The 22,810-nt window shown below is 39.1% G+C and overlaps 1 protein-coding gene and 1 pseudogene across 2 annotated transcripts in view; one reads left to right on the top strand and one right to left on the bottom strand.

Annotated features, from left to right (window-relative positions):
* The window catches only part of Tec (tec protein tyrosine kinase), a 127,100-nt gene that overhangs the window by 19,705 nt on the left and 84,585 nt on the right, over positions 1-22,810 (top strand). Inside the window, exon 1 of one of the 2 annotated variants that reach the window (XM_021262390.2) lies at positions 15,455-15,532. The exons of the other annotated variant lie outside the window; for it this stretch is intronic. The gene's annotated coding sequence lies outside the window, so the exon portion shown is untranslated. Of the gene's footprint in view, positions 1-15,454; positions 15,533-22,810 lie in introns of those variants that run through there. 2 annotated transcript variants of the gene reach the window in all.
* On the bottom strand, positions 8,704-9,989 carry LOC101713464 (kelch domain-containing protein 2 pseudogene; annotated as a pseudogene).

Raw genomic sequence — 22,810 nt, 5'->3', positions numbered from 1 at the left:
CCATGGACTTAAATGAGGCCATACATGAAGAGTGTCAATCATGAAGCAGAGCAAGCCCTGGCATCCACCTGTGGTTAGATGTAGAAGCCAGCAAAGGAGTCTGAGAAGGGGTAGCCTCTAAGGTTAGAGCAATCGAGCAGTGTGACGGAGAATCATGAGAAACCAAGCATTTGAAGGAGAGAATGAGTTGGATGCCACTGGGAAGAGGCTATGAATTGAGAAATGACCATTGGTGGGGGTTCTTGGTGACTTAACCAATATCATCATATGATAGAAGTGCAATGGGAGTGATTTTAAGGAAAGCATGTAGGATGAGAAGTAGAGACAAAAAAGATAATTCTATTTTTAAGACTTCTTGCTATAGAGGGACTCAGAAATAACATGGTACTTGGTGGTGCAAGTGGGCTGGTGAATGGTTCATGTTAGGAGTGTAATGGATGCACCTGAGCTCGGGGGAGGGACCAGCAGAGGGAATGGGGTGCACAGAAGAGAGGACACTACGTGAGATGGCAAGAGAGGATGGAATTGAGAATTAAAAATACAATTTAGTCAGAATGTTGCCTTCTTCAGGGGCATCTGTATTCTGTATTTTATTTTTGGTTTTGGAAATTAAAGGGTGAATCCACTGCTGGAACAGTTTAAGCCATCAGCCAGGGCAGGGGAGTATGTGTGTTCTCTTGTCACACTGGGCAATTTGAGTGCATATCAATCAGGTGCACTCAGCCGATATTATTGAGGACAGACCTTGTTGGGGTGGTGATGTCTCTGTAGGTCATGCTCGGTACTTTTCATGATGACAATTGAAGCTGGTAAATTCAGTTCCTTAGATTTTGATGTGGTTTAAAAGTTGGGCAGATTCCAGACAGAGATCAGGAGAAACTGTGAATTAACATGCTTCTGTCTTGTGTAGGTTCTTATACTGTAGTATCTTGATTTTCTTTTTTGGTTGATATAAAGAACCAATTGCACCTGGCAATGCAGATATTACTATTTATGCATAGACTGGGAGACTTTACGGTACAATTCAGTAGATTTCAGACAAGGCATGCATTTGGAATTCTGGCACAGTGATAAATTTTATTTTTAATGCTTTTTAAGCCAATGTATCTTCAGTTTTAAGGTGGAAGGTAGAGTAAGAGTATAAAATAAGTGCTATTATTGGTTAAGGACAAGTATACCTTTGGCATTACTGAAGTGTCTGTTTTTATCAGCCATCCTGGTGTGTGCTCTGTGTGTGGCAGGTGAGGTGGTTGGTTGTATGGAGAGAGCCAGTACGTACCCAGCTGTGAGTGTATGAACAGCCTTGGGAAGTGTTTGTTCTGTGGCTTGCATCTACTTTGCTGTTTCATTACTTCAATACTTTAGTGTCTCTCTGTGTAATTTGTTGACATGACCTGAAAGCTACATCTATTGCTGCTCTGCTTCGGAGTGCTTTGATTTGGCAGAAATAATGAAAAGAACCCCTGCCTGGGTCTTATAATTCTAAATCTAGTTGATTTTGATTGTCAGTCTGACTGGATTAAGAGACTGCTGGAGGGGCGATTGGGTTGTGAGGAGCACCAGGTTCTCACTGATGCGTCATAGCTGGAGGAGGTGGGCCTCGTTGGAGGAAGGGGGCATGGGCATGACTTAGGGACTATGGCTGGTCCCTGGTCCCTTTCTGATGCTTTTCCTGTGTGCTCTGCTTCCCACCTGCCATGAAGTCAGCAGCTTTACCCTGCCATGCTTTTCCATCATGATGTTTCTGCCTCAGAGCCAGCCAACCATGGACTGAAACCTCTCAAACTGTGAGCTAAAATTAGCCTCTCCTTCTTTAAATTGTAGGTGTTAGGCATTTCAGCCCAACAATAGGGAAGCTCACTAATATATCTAATAATCTGGGCTATGTTAGCAGAAAGATCATGAGCTCAAGAAGCAGGGCTTAAGTTAGATCAAGCTGGAATTTGAAAATATCAGTGCTTCTAGTGTGCAGCCATCGGTCTTTGAAACTGTTTGTGTTTTCTGTTACATTAGAGCATTCAACTGGGTACACTAAGACACCTGACCTATCCGGAAGCCTTTTTAAAATTGAACAGATAATGCAGTTTACATTACACTCCATTATATTATTAACAAAATAATACACGCTTGCATATTATTGGTGAGTAAACCTTAAACTGAATTCCATTCGATGTTTGCCAAAGGTAAACTTGAGATAGTATTTAACAGATATCAACCAAAGATCATATGACCTATTTACCGATTTCTGTACTTTATTGGTATTTCTGAGTTAACCAGAAAGCAACATATCTCACCCAGCTCATGAGACATGCCTTTATCAAGGCCTTATTTAAAAGCCATTATCAAGCATTAATGTCAGAAGTAGCTTGGTGAGGGATGTCTTTGTAATTTTTGGTCAAACCTCTATTGAAGATGTTGTATAATATCTTTTATTATCCCTTATGATACCATAGTCTCTCCTTGGAATTTATTTATTTATTTATTTATTTTGGTACTGGGGATCAAACTCAGGACCTTGCGCTTGAGAGGCAGGCACCAGAACCACTGAGCTAAATCCCCGGCCCTCTCCTTGGAATTTAGTGGCAGGGAAAATTTTTCTTTTGATAAATTGATACCGTAAAAAGTCATTCTTCTACAAGGCATGATTTTTATCTTTTATTCCCTAGATTTTGGGAATCTTCCAATTTAACAATTGGAGTAAGTGGCTGTCAGTGTATAGTAGAATTATAGCATATGTAAATTAGAGTTAAGGGAATTCTATTCTAAGGGCCAGCAAAAAAGAGGGAAAAATGATTTAAAGCATGCAGGTGGTTCTGTGTGCCATTCTTCCGGGTGAATATGTGGCCTAGAGGGTGTGTGCATCCATGAACCTGTTGCCCACTCAGTTTTAGTTGGCAGAGGCTTCTCATGAGTATCTATCTCACAGTGCTGAATGTGATTGTGGTTAAAGACAAATGCCAGCTGGGTGTGGTGGCACATGCCTGTAGTCCCAGCACTCGGGAGGCTGAGGCAGGAGGATCGAAATGAGTTCGAGGTCAGCCTGGGCTACATAGTGAGACCCTGTCTCAAAAAACAAACAAGCAATAAACCCCTAAAAAGACAAATATCATTTCACACAAACTGGCACCTAAGCCCAAGCCACTACTTCTATGCTTAAAAAAAAAAATCAGAAATCTATTTTTCCCAGGGTTAGATTGTTTGCAGAAAGGTCTCCCTAATTCTCTAGGTATCTCCTCCTAGTGAGTGGTCACTCCCACCTTGGCTTTGGCCTTGATTGTGTGACTTAATTGCTGAAACTGTAAAAGCTTCAGAGATGAGAAATGCACTGTGTTTTGGGGATGATTTCTCTTGCTGCTCTTGGAACCCGAAGGACTATATAAACAAGCTCAAGTTGTCCGGACAAAGCAGCCACTCGTGCTTGGCTGATGGCCTGTAAGTGCCAGAAATGTGAGGGTGTCCACAGCAGACTGCCAGGCCAAGATGACCAGCCATCCCATGGAATCATGAGAAACAATACGTTCTTATTGTTTTAGACTACTAATTATGGAGTGGGCTTGCTTTTGTTCTTTTCAAAAGCTGATCAAATTTCCAGTGATTTCTTGACATTTCTGCCAGTGCTGTGTTGGATTTATCCAGAGATGAAGCATCAGTCTCCATTGTAAGTTCTGTTTCCTGAGGAATATTCAAGGCAAATTTTGACTGCATTCAGTTCTTGCCGTCTGTGTTTATGTGGGAGTCAATCCTCCTGTAGGGTTGGGTTCAACTCTGCTTTCTTCCTGCCTTTTTGGTTTCTGACTTTTCCCTCTACTTTGAATTCTCATCAGTATATTGTGTACTTGTTATACATGTAGTTTTTCTTAAATTTCTTTTATTGAGAATAAATTCAATGAACATAAAATTCCACATTTAAATAATTTTGAAGTGTATAGCTCAGTAGTTTTTAGTATATTTGTATATTGTGCCATCATTACCACTGTCTAATTCCTGATGATTTCTATTACTCTTCCCCAGAAATTTCTTACCTCTAACCACCCACCTTCCCATCTAAATTGTAATCTTTCTGCCTGTATGGATTTGCCTATTCTGGACATTTCATTTAAATGGAATCAGTACAACCTGTGGCCTTTTGTGTCTGGCTTCTTTTTATATGATACTTTTAAGATTCATCCATGTACTATATATCAATATTTGATTCCTTTTTATGATGGGATAATAGTTCATCATATAGATATGCTACATTTTGTTTATCCATTCATCAGTTGATGGACATTTGTGTTGCTTCCACTTTTTGGCTATTATGGGTTGTACTGCCATGAGCAATCATGTACAAATTTTTGTGTCATATATTTTCAGTCACATGTATATACCTAGGAGTGGAAATGTCAAGTCATATGACAACTCTATGTTTAACTTTGAGGAACTGCCAAACTGGTTTGTTTTTATTCCTATTAACTTTATTGGTACATTTTAGGTATTAAATACAGTTACATTCATCATTGGGATCTTGTACCATTATCTTGGTTTTTATCTTGTACATTATCTTGAGTATCTTGGTTCTTTTTTTTTCCCCTTCCCTTGCCCTCCCTTCACCCCCTCCACCCTTCCCTATTTGCAAAGACTTTGTTTCCATTTTATTCCTCTTCTCATATTTTTTCCTTTCCCTTTTTTCCCCTTCCCCTACCCCTCCCAATTCCCCTGCTCTTTTAGACCTTTTCTTCCTGTTACACAATATCAGTTATACATTTTAAAAATTACAATATTAAGATCTAGAGAGATTACCACAGATTTTACAGAATTTAAAAGGATGTAGAAAGCATATTACAAAAATCTCTTTTGAAATATATTTGACAACTTCTAAGAAGTTACTTGGAAGACAAATTAATGAAACTAACTCTGGAGGAAATATCAAATTTGAATAGCACCCATTAAAGAAAGTATATTCCTAGTTTGAAAACCTACCTATATGACAACAGCAGGCTCATAAACATTTTAACTGATAAATTATATCAAACAATTAAAGCAGAAAAAAGAAGGAACACTTCTCCCCTCATTTTAGGAACTCAACATTGTGCTACTCCTAAAACTGGATAAAGATAATAGAAGAAAAAGGTATGAACATAGAAAGAAATTTGTTTAACAAAACAAACTCTTAGAAGTCAGATCTGGCAGTATGTAGAAAGTGGTTCTGTTATAGGGATGGCAGTGTTGGTTCAGCATTGGAAGATCCACCCCCAAAAGTCATCATTTTAACAGAGGAAAGGAAAAAGCCATATGATCCTGTCACTAGTTGGAGAAAAAGTATTGGACTAAATTCTATAGCTGTTCATGGTAAAAGCTATCAGGAGACTAGAAGTAGAACAGAACCTTCTCAACAGATTAAAGACATGTACTCCATACTTCCAGCGAGAACACCTTATATGAATGGAGTCGATACAATGCTTTCTCCTTAAGGTGGGGAACAAGGGCAGATATGCTTACTCTTTATCTGTCCATTAAACTTTGAAACCTAGGCCCCACCAAAATAGTCTGACAATAAAATGACACAATTAGGATAGGATTGGCAAGGTAGAAGCAAAATCTTTATATGTAGATGAAATGATCATCTACAGAGAAAATACTAAGAAATCTCTAGGAGCCCCTAGAACTTGTATTTGAATTTAGCAGGATTAGAAAACAAAAGGTATATATAAAAATTCAGGTCTGTGTATACTTGCTATAAATGAAGAATTGGATATTGAAATTTAAAAGTTATGTAGGAGTACAAAGGACCTAGAAAAGTTAAAAACAAAAACAAAAACAGTGTTGGAAGATGTTTAGTACCTAATTTTAAGACTTCTTCTAAAGCTACAGTAATCAAGGCAGTGTTGGTGTAAGGAAAGACATATAGATCATTGGAATAAAACAGAGAATCTAGAAATAGAACCGCACATATATGGTCCACTGAGTTTTGAAAGATTATTTAACATTAGCATTTTATAGAATATAAACTCAATTCAAGAGCCGAGGAAGAGATAGTGTTTTCAGCAAACGGCACTAGAACACCTGGTATCTGGATATAAAAAATTAACCTCAACCCTTTATTTCCATACATGAAAATAACTTGAAGGGATCTATGAACCTAAATAAGAAGCCTAAAAGTATAAAACTTTAAGAAGAAATTATAAGGGAAAATGTTTATGAATTCAGGGTAGGCAAGAACTACCTAGTATACAAAAGACATGATATATAAAAGAAAACAATTGATAAATGAGATTTCATCAAAATTTAGAACTTTAAATGACATCATTAAAATGAAAAGTAGTCCTTAAACAGACCATATTTACAATACATATAACCTATGAGCAGAATATATAAAGAATTCTTAGAGCTCATTAATAGACAACCCAATTAACAAGTAGACGTAAGAAGATGATAAAGAGCCAGTACAGCACAAGGAAAGGTGTGCAACTCTAGAATCAGAAAAATACTAATCAGTACAATAACAAGATTGAATTATATACTCATTAGGGAGATGAAATTAAAAGTAAAGCCTTGTCATGACTTTTTCTTTTTGTTGGATTCTCCCCCTTTGTGTTTAATTTGTCACGCCCAATGGATTCATTCTGCTGGGTTTCCTGGGGTTGTGATCCTCATCGTCTTTTCCTAGGGTATTGTCTAAAATTTTTTGGAGTGCTGGTGTGATATTCATGAAGTTCCAGAGGTGCTCTTTATTATAAAAGTATCTTATTTCTCCATCCATTTTGAAAGATAGTTTTGCAGGGTACATCAATCTGGGTTGGAGGCTGTTTTCCTTTAGGGCTTGAAATACATCACTCCAAGCTCTTCTTGCCTTGAGCATTTGCATTGAGAAGTCTGCTGTGATTCTGATGGGCTTTCCTTTGTATGTGATTTGTTTCTTTTCTCTCACTGCTTGTAGAATTTTGTTCTTCTGTTGGATTTCTGGAATCCTAACTATTATATGCCTATGTGTAGATTTTTTTTTGATGAAGGCTGGCTGGAGTCCTATATGCCTCACTTATCTGTATGTCAAGCTCTTTTCCCCTCCTTGGGAAGTTTTCTGCCATCACTTCTGTGATCAGTTTTTTTATGTCATCTGCACTCTCTCCTCTTTCTTCATTGACTCCAGTCAGTCTTATGTTATTCTTTTTCGCATCATGTAGCAGGTGCTGGATTGATTTCTTGTGTTCCTTTACAATTTTAAAGCAATTTTTCTTTTCCTTATCACTAATTGCAATCTTATCTTCTATATGTGAAATTCTATCCTCACATTGGTTCATTCTGCTGTGCAGACTCTTGATGGAGTTTTTAATCTCCTGGAAATCTATTTGCATCTGTTTTATGGATTCCATTTGTTTCCTATGTTGGGATTCCATCACGTTCCTCAGATCTTCCATTTTTTTTATCTGTGTCATCTCTAGATTTATTAATCATGTCTTGCACCATGAGCAAAATCTTTGCTGTTACCTGAGTAATTATTTTTGATTTCATTTTTCCCAGATCCTCTTTTGTTGCCAGTTCAGAGAATCCAGGTGGTTGAGTATCAGATTGTTCCATCTCATTTCCCTTTGGGGTTGCTGTAGGTGATCCAGAAGTCTGTCTTTGAGACTTGTTTACATGTCTTCTCATTTCCGGGGCGCGGAGGGTGTGTACACCTGGCACTCTTGCGGCTCACCTTCTCTGCCCTAGGAGCTTGGGATGGCGGTGGGGGAGCTTCCTTCTGGGTGCTGGGACTGGCTCAGCTTCTCTGCCCTAGGAGCTTGGGATGGTGTTGGAGGAGCTTCCTTCCAGGTGCTGGGACCAGCTCAGCTTCTCTGCCCTAGGAGCTTGGGATGGTGGTGGGGGAGCTTCCTTCTGGGTTCTGGCAGCCTATTTCTTTTGATTGGTGAATTGAGGCCATTAACATTGAGAGTTATAATTGATAGATATTGACTCATCCTTGTCATGATGTTTTGCTGTTGTTGGCTCTTTTATTTCTTTTTTTTCCCCCCCTTTCCCTTTAGTTTCTTACCTTGCCTGGTGACTTCCCTCTGTTGGGCCTCATGGAGTTGTGACCTTCATTGTTTTTTTCTAGGATATTGCTTAGAATTGTTTGGAGTGCTGGTTTAGTGTTCATGAAATTTCTCAGGTGTTCTTTGTCGTGGAAGTATCTAATTTCCCCATTGATTTTGAAAGATAATTTTGCAGGATACAACAGTCTAGTTTCGAAGTTATTTTCTTTTAGGGCTTGAAATACTTGACTCCAGGCTCTCCTTGATTTGAGGGTTTGTGTTGAGAAGTCTGCTGTGATTCTGATGGGCTTTCCTTTGTAAGTGATTTGTTTCTTTTCTCTAACTGCCTGTAGGATTTTGTTCTTCTGTTGGATTTCTGCGATCTTGACTATTATATGTCTATGTGTAGATTTTTTTTGATCATGGCTAGTTGGAGTTCTATATGCCTCACTTATCTGTATGTCCAATTCTCCACCTCTGTCTGGGAAGTTTTCTACTATTACTTCTGTGAAGTTTTTTTTATGTCAATTGTGCTTTCTCCTGTTTTTTTGTGGACTCCTATCAGTTTTTTTTTTTTGGTATGAAATACATTTATTGTAAACTTTATAGACACAAAGATAGGTTCTCTAGGCCATTCACATGCACGTTAAAAACAAATAGTTGCAAACTACAACAATATGTTATACAAATTATCATGATCTGTGACAATTACAGGATTGTTGTCCATGCAAGGCAATCAGAGGCATTCTCTATGAAGCCTTAAGATCCAGAAGTGTTGTTACTACCAAACCTCTGATTAACACTGTGAAGTAAGTGTTTAGGAAGGCAGTTCCACAAGTCGGCTAACATTTCTTTAAAGCAAATGACTGCTTCTAAGCTTAGCCATACAAGAGATTTGGGCTGAACTGAAAATGTAAGTATTTCATTACTGTGTGTAGCTCTGTGATGTACCAGCAGTTTGTTGGTACACCCACCAAAAACCATTACTTCTCCTTCATCATTGGCACAAGCTGTATGCCACAACCTTGGTTTTTCAGCATAGGGATGGTTAAACTGTCTCCACTTGTTTTTACTGATGCAGCAAGTCCAGGCATCACTTAGTGGCTGTTTTTCGGTGGTAAATCCTCCAAAGAGAAAAAAATGATCTGAAGAAACTGGTGTGAATGAGTGCCGGAATTGGCCAACCGGGGATATGCCTTGTGGAATTAACTTGTTCCATTCCTATGTATCCAGATTGAGACAGTGAAAATCATTCATTCTAGCATCTTGATATCTGCCTCCAAACACAAAGCCTTTATTTCCAACAGTTGCACAAGCATGAGCAGTACCCGTTGAAGGTGCTTTACCAGTAGTTATAGGTTGGCTCCAGGTAAATGTTTCAGTGTCTAAAATATGTACATGATCATTCCATCCTCTTGGATGACTTGAGTTCCAGAAGGATGTTTCATCAAATTCAAAAGTTCCCAGTGCTTTCTCTTCAGGTAAATATCCATACCCTCCAAAAAATATTAGCTTGTTTTTATATACCCAGACACTGAGTTTGTCCTTTGATGATGGAGGAATTCCTTAGCAATCAATTCTTTCCCACTGCAGTACTCTGTCTGTACACCTTGAATCCAGCATGTAGAACTTATTTGTGTTGCCTCTTGAATGGTGTCCTCCAAACAAGTACAGCATCCTGTCCACACACACAGGACAGCTGCCTGACATCAAAGATGGAACATCACCTTCGGTATTAATTTTCTTCCCAGTTACCATCTTCCAGTCTCCATGTTGTAGATCCATAGTTCTTCTCTAGGCAGATAAAAATCATGTAATCCTCTGACTTGATTACTCTTGTAGCTGCCCCAACGAACATGTGGCGCCTGTCACTGATGGCGATGTGGCTGCTGTGCTCGGCTGGGCAGTTGAGTTCTGTGGCCTCGAAGCCCTTGAAGGCTGGCCTGGTAGGTCATCCTGCCGCAGCTCCTCATTGCCATCAGCCATCTTGAGACTTGAGCTCTGTGCACTGTGGATGCTCATGCCTGCAAGCAGGGAGGGAGACAAAGAAATGCAGTGGAGATGCACCTGGCATGGGCCCGGTGTCTGCATCCACCAAGCCTGGGCCGCGCTGCCTGAGGAGGTCACATCGGGCGAGCCCGAGGAGGGTGTTGGCCAGGCCAGGCCAGGCCAGGCCAGGCCGGTGCCAATTGCCCATGGTCTCTGCCCTGCGCCCCACCTCTGGTGCCCCATCAGTCTTGTTATTCTTCTTTGCATCATCTAGCAGCTGCTGGATTGATTTCTCATGGTCCCTTACTATTTTGAAGAGATCTCTGTTTTCATGGTTCTTAACTGCAAATCCTGTCTTCTATATCTGATATTCTATCTTCAGATTCCCTTAATCTGCTGTGGATAATTTTGATGGAGTTTTTAATCTCCTGGATATCTGTTTGAATCTGTTTCATGGATTCCATTTCTTATGTTGGGGGAATCATGGTTTCCATTTCTTTCTTATGCTGGGCATTCATGGCTTCCAGCATTTTTCTGAGCTCACCTATTTTTTTTTATCTGTTTCTGTTCTAGAGCCTCTAATCATGTCTTTCACTCTGCTCATCATCTCTGTAGTTATCTGGGAAATTATTTCTGTTTTGAATTTTTCTAGAGCCTCATTCATCTGTTTTGTTACTTCCTGTGCTATCAGTTCAGGGTGTCCAGGTGGTTGATTATCAGACTTTTCCACCTCATTTCCCACAGAATTTGCCTTTTGTGGTGTGGAAGTATGAGTTTGTGCCTTACTTAAATGTCTTCTCATTTTTGTTTTTGGTACTGTCCTTGGTTTAGTTCCTGGGTTAATACTTTGAAGTTGTTTATTGTAAGTATCTTTGTTGATGTATTTAGAACACTTATGAAATGGTTGCTTCTCAGAGGTGTCTTCCACGTATAGCTGGTCTTTAGGTTTTGAGTCTCTAATGGCTCTGAGGCTGTCACATTTTCATTATACCAGGAAGGACAACTGATTAGATCAATCATAACACCTTAGCCCAAGTGATACAATCAGCAACACAATAGCATCAAGTACCTCTTAGAAAATGACTATTTGTGGTAGTTATTAATCTATCACCTTTAACTGTGAATTAAATCAAAATCAAGGACCAACCCAACATATGTTCATAGTGAATAAACTCTTCAATATAGCAACTTTACCCTTGGGATGGGGAGTTAGAAGGCATTGGGGAGGGAGGAATAGGTAAGTAGAAGGATAGGGGAAGGTTATCAATGAGTCCAGAGGGCACAGGCAAGAGCAGGAAAGAGAAGAAAGAAAGATAAAGAAGAAATGTGAATTAGAGGCAGAACAGGAACACAAAGGGAGATGAAGAACAATGCGGGACAGCAAGTGAACGAGGCAGAGAGAGAAAGAAAAGAGAAAAGAAAGAAGAGAAAATTTTTTTTTAAAAGAGTAGCAAATAAAAAAATTAAAAATAAGAGCAAAAAAATAGTGGTAATTTTGAAAATAACAAATAAAAGATAAAAATGAAGGAACTCCTTTAGGGTATGTCTCTGTTGTCACAATAGACAATGTGGGCAGCAGTGTGCAGTTATGTCAGTGAGTCTGAGTAAGCCAGTCACAGACTCATGAGATTCAAGCAGATTTCTGGCTGCAAGTCCCAAGTTGAGCTCCCTGACCTCCTGCAGGGTTGAACTCTGCCAGGTTCTACTGCAGGTTCCAGCTGCCTTTCCCCTGAAGATAGTCCAGGTTCTGATGGGAGGTGATGATCCCTCCAATTTACCAAGCACGGTGGTCTGGTGTGCCTTTATTGCAGCAATTCTCTTCACTTTTCCAGTGGGTTTCAGTTTTCATCAGGGAGCCTGAGAGAGGCCCCCTCTCTGTTGTTCACTTCTGCAGCTCAGGACAATCGCCTTTATGCCCTCCTGTGCCTCTGTGGTGTGGATCCAAGTAGCTGTACAGCCAAGAGGCCAGAGGTGGAGGGTGGGGGGGCACCTATTGTTGCAGGCACCTGGGTGGCTAAGCTGGAGGCTGGTGGGCATGCCAGGGGTCCTCACCATTTCAATCTCCTGGTCACAAGTGGGCGGAGCAAGCTGGACTGAGCAGGACACTCTCAGCCTGTACCTGCTCTGCCCGAGTGAATGGCTAAGCTGGAGGCTTAGGTGTGCCTGGGGGGTCCTAACTGGTTGGGTCTCCTGGTCGAAAGCCAATTTTTTTTTTTTTTGAGACAGTTGTCTGTGTGTTGCCAGGCTGGCCTTGAACTCCTGTGCTCAAGCATTCCTCCTGTCTCAGCCTTCCAAGAAGCTGGGACTTTAGGCCTCCTCCACTGCTCCTGGCTCCCTTTACCTATTTTTTTTTTTGTACTGGGGCTCGAACTTGGGTCCTTGCGCTTGCAGGGCAGGCAGCGGTACCACTGAGCTAAATCCCTGGCCCCCCTTTACCTATTTTTTTCCCCAGTGCTGAGGATTGAACCCTGGAGATCATGCACATGAAGCAAACACTCTACACTGAGCTACATTCCCTGATCCCTTTCGCCTATTTTTTTTTTTGGTACCAGGGATCAAACTTTGTGCTTGGGACACAGACTGTGGTACCCCTGAGCTAAATCTCCAGCCCCTTGCCTATTTTTAAGTTGGGCTTTTGTCTCTTTATTGCATAGTTATGTGTTCTTTATATATTCTGGATACTAGACTCTTGCCATATATATCATATATGCAAATATATTCTTTTATTCTTTGGCTTGTCTTAGTTTTTTTTATATAATGTCCTTTGACACCTACCTTTTTTTTTTTTTTTTTTTGTGGTACCAGGGATTGAACTCTGGACCTTGCACTTGTGAGGCAGGCGGCAGAATTACTGAGCTAAATCCCTGGCCCAGACACCCACATCTTTTAGGTTAATGAAATCCAATTAATCTATTTTTCTTTTTTTTGGTACCAGGCATCGAACTCAGGACTTTGTGCTTGCCCGGCAGGCACTGTGCTACTGAGCTACATCCCTGGCCCTCATCTATTTTTCTTTTGTTGATTATTCTGTGTATAATATTATTTTTTTTTGCTCTGTATAATTTTTGAGAAACCATTTTTTAATCTAAGGTCACAAAAATTTATACCTATGTTTTCTTCTAAGAGTTTTACAGTTTAGTTCTTTAAGTATTTGTGTGAAGTAGGTGCTCAAATTCATTTGTTGAGGATTATTCTTTTCCTGTTGAATGGTGTGGCATTTGTCAAAAATCGGTTGACCGTAGATGTGTATGGGTTTATTTCTGGACTCTCAGTTCTGTATTGGTGATACATAGTAGTAGTAGCATAATTTTGGTTACATTTTCTTTGCTTTTATTTATTCATGTATAAAATGGCATCTGTCAAAGTGCTCTCTGTTGATCATTTCAGTTTATTAGTGATTTACATAATGCTGCAAAGATTAAAGCAGTAATAATGATAGCAAACACTTGGCACATGTGTGGAGGTAACTATTCTAAGTGCTTTACCTGTATTAACTTTTTAAATGAAGTTAAATACTGGATGGGATGTAGTTTTAAAAGTTAAGGGATTACCTGATTGTGTTTGTGTGTGTGTGTGTGTGTGTGTTTATGAAGCAGTAACTTTTGGGTGATATTATAAGGGGGGAAACCTTGTAATTTTAACAATTGTTTAATTGGTTTTTTTTTTTGGTACTGGGGATCGAACTCAGGTTCTTGCGCTTGCGCAACAGGCGGCGGAACCACTGAGCTAAATCCCTGGCCCGAAACCTTGTAATTTTAACCTGGAGTTCTCAAAAAAATAGTTTTGGTGAATGATTAATTTTTAAAATTAAGACATTGGTGACAGTATTAATGAACAAAAGGAAGGAAGTGTTATGTGTCAACTCAGCTTTATGGAGCTTAATATTTTTATCTTTTAATTGAGACCACTTCTGATGGTCTATAATCAGACACACAGATGTCCTGTGGGTGTTAGCTGAGAAGGAGGATGGAACAGTGGAAGGCTTTTTATAAAGGCATCAAATCAAAGCCCCACAGAGGTGTAAGCTCTGTGAGGGAAAGGCCTGTGTTTTCCTTGTGCATTGTGGTGTCCCTGTACAATGCCTTTTGTAGAACAGATTTTAAATAAAATGTTTCATAGAAAAATGAGCAAACAGGCCAAGGATATAGCTCAGTGGTTTCGCTGCCTGCTGCGCAAGCACAAGGACCCGAGTTCTATCCCCTGTACCAAAAAAAAAAAAAAAAAAAGAGAGAGAGAGAAATGAGCAAACCTGCAAACACAAGGCTAGAATGGACTTATTTTGAGTTTTGGTCTCTTTAAGTAGTAGAAATAGTACTGTATCCTTTGGGAATATGTGTGTGTATCTGGGTTGGGGGCAGAGGGAACAAATTTTGCAATGAAAAATGTTTGAATGAATACAAGCTGTTTTTACTGCGTGTGTTCCTTCATACTCACCTTGCATTTTGCAGTGCTGAGCCCTTGACCTTGGGTGTGCCCTTGCCTCACCACCTTCTGTGGGTAATAACTTACGCTGGTTTTCAGCCTAACCAAGTTATCACCTTTGCTGATGGTCTTTCTGCTTGCCATCTCTAGGCAGAGTTGAAGCCTGTAGCCATTTGTGGTCTAGCACTGATCACATGGTAATGAAATTGTTACCTTTGTCTTCTCTGCCCCTTTTACTAGGCTATGAGTACATTAAAGGCTGTTCTTATGTTTTGCTTTGTGTTCCGGAGCCTGAGAACAAATCTGACACATGTCTAGGTGCTCAGTTAACAGTTGTTGACCATGTAAGTGTGAATCAATTCAGAATAAAGATATGGCAGTAGCCATAACTAATTGCTTTCCTTGGGGTTTGCTTATGTACAAGAAACTTTATATGCATTTTTCTCCTTTACTCCCATAATAATCCTTTAAAGCTGGTATTATTATCATCTTATGGATAAGGAAATAGTCCCTAAGGAGTTAGGGACTTAAGTTGCATCGTTTGCTATGGTTTAGATCTAAAATATCCCCCAAAAGTCTTATGTTTGGAAGTGGGCCCTGGTCAGAGGGAGTGGGTCACTGGGAGCATGACCTGGAAAGGCGTATTTTTATCCCTGGCTTCTCCCTTGTCTGTCTGTTTCTTGGCTGCCAAGGCTTGAGCAGCTTTCCTTTGCTAGGCTCTTCCTCCATGTCATGACTGCCTTGGAAACAACCAGCCATGGACTGAATCCTCTGAAAATCGTGAGCCAAAATATATCTCTCCTCCTTTAATTTGCAGGTGTTGGTATTCTGTCCCAGGGATGGGAAAGTGATTAATACAAAGTTACACAATCAAAGGACAAAGCTGGAGTTTACAGCCAGGTTAATTGCTCAGCAGTTCCCGTTTCTTCCACTCAATAGTGCTGCTTGGCTGGAAATTCCCATGTAAATAATTGGAGTGTGAGATAACAGAAGATGACATAAGGAAAAATATTTTTAAGATAATGTTTAGAGAACCATTGCTATGTCTCCCTTAGGTCTGTCAGAAGACAAATTAAAATTTGGTCTTTTTGAAGCTGGGTGCAGCTGTAGTGTTAGCCGCTCTGGAGGCCGAGGTAAGAGCCTATGAAGAAAAGATTCTTTTAATATATCAAGAGGTACATGCTTACGTTGTAGACAGTTAATTTTTGTGAGTTTAAGACAGTAGTCATGTGGGGTTCTATTATATTCAGTTACAGAGAACAAATGGATTATACGGCTAAAGACAGAATTGAAGATCATCAGCTTCAGTCCATGAATCTTATCACTGTCACAAGGCCCTTAGAGTTTGTTTTTCCCTCAATTTTCTGGTTAGTTAAGGATAGAGAAGTTTCCTCTACAGCACAAGGTGCACTTTATTTATACTTTAATAGGAAATTCAGAATAGTGGTGTTCAGAGACTTCTCTTAAAGAAATGAAAGCATGAAAGCTCAGGTGAAATACCATTTCCCACATCAGGGACATAGGAGACTCTGGTGGGCCTCCCGGATGGGTAAGCTCACAGATTTTGGTCCCATTAGGAAAAAAGCCCTAATGTGTTTTAGGCAGTGTTCTGAGTAACAGGTCGTGCCAAATATATTTTCTTTTTCTTGATTTATGTAAGACTGAGTACTCAGAGGGAAAAAAAGACTTGGAAATGTACTTTTGCTGTGGGATAGAATGGAAATATATTTATATGTTTGACATGTGTACACACATGTATTTATTTATTCTGTATGGCTACCTAAATATCATTTTCACTCACTTAAGTGAATTTGATTTTCAAAACTTCACACAGCACTGGAAATAACTGAGCATTTACTTTATATAATATGATTTCCAAGTCACGAAATTTTCAGATCATGTTGTGATAGTGAGATTTAGTGAGGGTTACATCCCAAGGGAGCAGTATCTAGCTTGATGATCTTTGTATGCCAGGGGATATTTATGAGTGAGAAAAATTTATTTGCTTTGGAGAAGGTAGTAAAAGTAGTGGGGTGACAGGAACTAGAAAGTCATAAAATACAATATTTCTGCCTGTGAAAAATTCTAGTTCTGTGAAATCTTTTCCTCAGTTCTCAAATTTTCAGAATGGCCCGGGACTCAACATCATTCCCTTGTTTCTTTCTAAAGGTTTGCACAATGTGTTTGGAGTAGTTTTTCTCCCCATTTGGAATTTTTTGTTTGGAATGTATTTTTGATCCTAGAATTGATTGTACAAAAAAAAAATCATCCTAATAAAATATATGTTGGGCCAGGGATTTAGCTCAGTGGTTCCGTCGCCTGCTTCATAAGCACAAGGTCCAGAGTTCGATCCCTGGTACCAAAGAAAAAAACCCCAAAAAACTACTAAGTAAAGTGTATGTCAATTTCAAGTTGTATGCTTGGGATATTTCTAGTCTGAAAAATGAAGAATATGTGTAATTAAGGGTCATTTTAAGTTAGTTGATTAATTTTTTTGAGACAGAGTCTGTCTATAGTTCAGGCTGGCCTTGAACTTACTATGTAGCCCAGGCTGGCCTTGGACTTGCCGTGATCCTCCTGCCTCAGCCTCCTGAGTGCTGGGATTACAAGTGTGCACCACTATGCCTGGCCAGAGGCTATTGTTTTTCTATTTAACTCATTCTTACATTAATAAAATACTCAAAATTATAACTCATGGTGGAGTTTAGTGCTCAAAGTTAATACTCAAAATTCAAATGAAACTTTTGAAAATGATAAACATATGCCATTTAAACTTTTATTTTCTGCTTATGATTCTGATTATAATAAAACAAGTTTTAAGAAAGAATTTTTATATGCGTTGTAGTAGGACATGGTTGTCAAAATCAGAAGATTAACATCTACTTTTGTGTGTTGGCATAACACTACCTATCTGTCAATGTTCTGTTCTTATGTTGTTTCTTCATGGAAGTGGTCCACATCACTTTGAAGAAGGGTACAGTACTTGTTTACTCTTTAATGATCACAGATTGATGATTATTAGGGGCTACTAATGGTTCCAAGATACTTCATACATATCATTTTATAGCCCCTTGCAGATTGTAGGTTTGCCCTTTGCTTTCAAGTCAGTCTTTCCCATGCCTTTTCTGAACAAAGATTGTGTCTTGTTTATTTTTGTAACCACCTGAATGCCTCATGCTAGTTCCTTATATATCATGGCTATGTAATAAATGTCAGAATGTCACATGGTTATGTGCATGTCTGATACTATTCCTGTGGCTACATTAGCCTATGAACCGAAAATGGTGAAAGATGGATGAGTATAGAGGAAGAAATAGTTGAGGGAGGGGAGAAGGTTGACAGGGATTAGAAACAAATTAAATGAGAATGGTGAAGAATGCCAAGTATATGTCCCAGTTATCTATAGCTGTGTAAGAAACCACTCAGAACTTAAAGGCACACATGAACAATCATTTTATCACACTCAGGGATTCTGTAGGTTGACAGCTAGACAGTGCTTGGTAGGGATGTTTTGTCTTTACTTCACAAGGTCTGGGCTCTTATCTCAGGAACTTTAGGTGGCTGGGGGTGACTTGAATGACCAGGGATTGGAATCCGTTGAAGTTCTTTTTGTTTGTTTTGTTTGTTTGTTTGGTAATGGGGATTGAACTCAGGACCTTGCGCTTGTGAGGCAGGCGCCGGAACCACTAAGCTAAATCCCCAGCCCTGAAGTTCTCTCATTTGTACGGCTGGCTCCTGGGTGGGCATGATTTGAAGAGAGGGTATCACTGGAATTCTACAGAACATCTGTACATTTTCTCTGTTTGACATGTACTTCTCTTAGCACGGTGGCTGTGTGCAAAGAGCAGAGGCCCAAAGAAATCAGGCAGGGGCTGTATGGCTTTTACGACCTAGATTCAGCTGTCACGTAGTATCACTTCTGCTGTACCATATTAGTCAAAGGAGCCACAAGCCCAGTGTATGGCTTAGATCTAGATTGTGCCTGCCCTAGAGCCCCATGTGTTCAGAGGTGGGGTTTTTGGAAAGTCAGTAGATTATGGGGGTGGTATAGCCTACTAGCTGTTAGGAGGTGGGGCCTGGTTGGAGGTGGGTCACTTGGGGTGTGATCTGAAAGGTGTATCTCCCTCCCTGGCTCCTCACTTCTCTCTCTGCTTCCTGGCCATGATGTGAGCAGCTTTCCTCCTTGGCAGGCCCTTCTACCATGTTGTTTCTGCCTTGAGCCTGCCAACCATAAACTGAAACTTCTGAAACTAAGCCAAAGTAAACTTCTCTTTTAAGTTGTAGGTGTTAGCTGTTGTGTCTAAATGATAAGGAAAGTGACCAAGATACCCACTCAGAGTCAAGGTGTGGAGAAATAGACCCTGACTCTTAGTGGGAGGAGTGGCAATGAATTTGCAGCTGTTTAAAAACAATGGCATTACATATTACAAATGGGCCAGATAATGACAGTAATAGGGAAAATGAAGGAGAGTAATTTTCAATTTATTTATTATCAAGAGGAAATTTAAAAATATCATTGGACATTTTTGAAATATCACTAAGATTACAACTTCCAAACAACATTGCCAAACAGTATTGCCTTTATCTATACAAAAAAAGTTTTTTTTTTTTTTTGGTTTTGTTTTTTTGGTGGCACTAGAGATTGAATCCAGGGGCTATACACTGAGCTATATTTCCAGTCTTTTTTATTTTATTTTGTAAATTTTGAGATGGTCTCTCTTAAGTTATTAAGTTGCTTGGTTTTGGCTTGAACTTGCAATCTTCCTGAAAATTGGGATTACAAGTGTGTACAATTATGTCTGGCTTCCATGACATTTTTGAATATAATTTATATTTTTTATTTGTTATGGGTGATGGATTAGGTATGTTTTCTATGCAGAAAGTATTTTTATCAATTTATTTATTTTTCCTTCTTGAATAGCAGGCATATAAGACCTGGCATTTCAGTTTTAGAAATTCTTCATATTAGTTGGGACCCATATAGCCTAGAAATTAGAGTAAATATTTTTTCTGGTCAAATTTGCCTTATTCTAGAGTATGCTCTATAGTTTCAGTTGTGACACTGACCATTGGTGGGTTTTCCAAAGATTCCTTTATAAGAAGGATGCATTTTTGATTTAATCACTATTATGCTTTAGATCTAAAATGTCCCTCCAAAGTCTCATGTGTTCAGAGGTGGGGCTTCTGGAAGGTGATTGAACCATAGAGACACATGATGAATTCATAGCTGAGTGTGCTGTTAGGAGGTGGGGGCTGATTGGACTTGGGTGATTGGGGGGTGTGACCTGAGTGTTGTGTGTTCTTGTCCCTCACTTTTTTCTTGCCTTACTGCTTCCTGCCTGCCATGGGTTGAGCAACTTTCTTCTGTTGTGCCCTTCCACCATGCCATTTTTTTGTTTTGTTTTGTTTTTGGCACCAGAGATCGAACTCGGGACCTTGTGCTTGCGAGGCAGTCAGCGGAACCACTGAGCTAAATCCCCAGCCTACCATGCCATTTATGCCCAGAGCCAGCCAACCATGAACTGAACCCTATAAAACTATGAACCAAAATAAATCTCTTTTAAGTTGTAGGTGTCAGGTATTTTGTTAAAGCAGTGGGAAAATGACTAATACACTTATTTTGCCTGATGGTCCACTGTGCTTAGGTACTGTTAGTTTGTACAGAATTTTTCTTGTCTCATGCTGTAGACTTGAAAATCAAATTTCTGCTTCAATGGAATTTGAACAGGCAATGTTCTTGGATAGGCAGAACCAATATTGTCAAAATAGCTGTACTTCCAAAACTAATACATAGATTTAACACAATCCCAATCCCAATCAAATACCTATGGCATTCCTCATAGAACTAGAAAAAACAATCTGAAAATTCATATGGAATCAGAAAAGACCCAGCATAGCAAAAGCAGTCCTGAGCAACAAGCATAAAGCAGGAGGGGCCAGGGATGTAGCTCAGTGGTGCCACGCCTGCGTAGCAAGCGCAAGGTCCTGGGTTGGATCCCCTGTACAAAAAAAAAAAAAGTAAAGCAGCAGGCATCACAATACCTGATTTCAAGTTATACTACAAAGTTACACAGTGATAAAAACTGCATGGTATTGGCACAAAAACATACATGTGAGTGCATGGAACAGAATAGAGGATGCCAAAAGAAACCCAGACACATTTAGCTATTTGATCTTTGACAAAGGGGCCAAAAACATAGGAGAAAAGATAGCCTCTTTAGCAAATGTGCTGGGAAAACTAGCTATCCATATGCAGAAGGCTGAAGCTGGACCCATATCTCTCACCAATGTACTAAACTAAAAACAAAATGGATTAAAGATGTAAATATTAAAGCAGAAACACTTAATGTACTGGAAGATAAAATAGGAAAAAGTCCTGAAGACATAAGTACAGGCAAGAGCTTTCTGAACAGAACTCCAACTGTACAAGAAATAACAGCAAGAATCAACAAATGTGATTATATCAAATTAAAAAGCCTCTGCACAACAAAGGGAACAATCAATGGAGTGAAGAGGCAGCCTACAGAATGGGAAAAATTTTTTTCCAGTTCTTCCTCAGTTAAAAGACCAATAACTAGAATATATAAAGAATTCAAAAAAAAATTAGATCCCTAAAATCAAAGGTGCAATGAAAAATGGGCAAGTGAAATGAATAGACACTTTTCAGAAGAAGTATAAATGGCCAATAAACATATGAAAAAATGTTTAACATCTTTGTCCATTAGAGAAATGCAAATTAAAAAGGCACTGAGTTTTCACCTCATGCCAGGAAGAATGGCAGTCATCAAGAAATCAAATAATAACAAATGCTGGCGGTGAAAAATGAACCCTTCTACATTGTTGGTTGGAATGTAAACTAGTACAACCATTTTGGAAATCAGTACAGAGATTTCTCAAAAAACTAATAATCAAAATTTCATTTGACCTAGCTATTCCTCTTCTAGGTATCTTCCAAAGAGAGCTAAAGACATCATATTAAAGAGATATGTGCATACCAGTGTTCATAGCTACACATTCATATTAGCTAAATCTTAGATGCAGCCTATATATGTCCATCAACAGATGAATGAATAAAGAAAATGTGCTATCTATTCATAATGAAATAGTACTCAGCTATAAAGGATAAATTAGAGGCATTTGTAGGAAAATGGATACACGTGGAAAACATAATGTTAAGTGAAGTCAGACACACAAACTTAAATACTGTATAGTTTCTCTCATTTGAGTAATCCAAAGCACAAATAAAGAGCAAAATAAAATATTGATAAAAGGAAACGGATCTTTTGCAAATAGAAGGTGGACTGAGAGAGCAAGGGTGGGAGGGGGCAGGGGAAGGGGATGTAAAAGGACTTAAGATACAGCATGTACATACACCAACTATCCTCAATGAATGTAATCATTATATGTTGTAAACATGAACTAAAAATAATAACAATAATAATGTAATGGAGAAAGGGAATCTAGAGACAGAGGGAGAGAGGGGAAAGGGAATGAAAAGAATCAAGATGTGTTAAGTACATGTACCTACTCTCTAAGATGAATGTAAACATTGTATAATGCAAACATGTTCTAATAAAATTAAAACAAAAAAGAGTATGTTTCCCAAACGAAATGATGTTAAAAGAAATTTGAACAGGGAAAAGGAAAGGAAATATGTTGCAGGAAGAGTAGAGTTATCACAAGGACAAATGTTACATTAGATTGTGCTTTTTATTTTTGGTGACTGGAAACCACATATTCCTGTTTGTCAGAGAAGAGCTGGTGTCACATTGCATGATCATGTATCCTTTGCCATTTTTCTATTCTCTTTCTTACTAATTCCAAAGTGCTGCATGACTGAGACATGAAAAGCCATGTTATTCACTTAATCATATTTTAAATACCTTTATAATGGAAAATTTCAAGGATAAATAAAAATATGACAGTATAAGGAACCCTTTGTATCTATCACATAGCTTCAAAAGCTATCAACTCATGAACTAATTTTATTTTGTCTATATTCCTACACCAGATTATGAAGCAAATCACAGACACTATTTTATCTGTAGATTTTATAGTGTGTGTTTTTAAAAGATGGAAACTCTCAAAAATACAGTCACAGTATCATCCTCCTCCTCTCTGCACATAAACATAACCCCTCAAATAACCTAACACTATCTTAATATCACCAAAAAATTTCACTTTTATGGTTTGGATGTGGTTTGTCCCCCAAGGGTCCATGTGTTGAGAGCTTGGTCTTCAGTGTGGGAGCATTGGGACCTAAGACCTTTGAAAGGTGGGGCCTAATGGGGGGTCCTTGGGTCACTGGGGTCCTGTCCTTGGAGAAGATTAAGAGTTCTTCCGTGATTCCACAGTGGTTCTCATGAGTGCTTGTCATAAATGTCTGAGCCTGGCCCACCCAGCTCACTGGC

This window comes from Heterocephalus glaber, unplaced genomic scaffold, assembly GCF_053883595.1.
Source record: "Heterocephalus glaber isolate CG9 unplaced genomic scaffold, H.glaber_assembly_v1.0 deba00001509, whole genome shotgun sequence".
Classification (NCBI taxonomy): Eukaryota; Metazoa; Chordata; class Mammalia; order Rodentia; family Bathyergidae; genus Heterocephalus; species Heterocephalus glaber.
The sequence above is the reverse complement of the archived record's forward strand: the minus strand, read 5'-3'. Positions and strand labels throughout refer to the sequence as shown.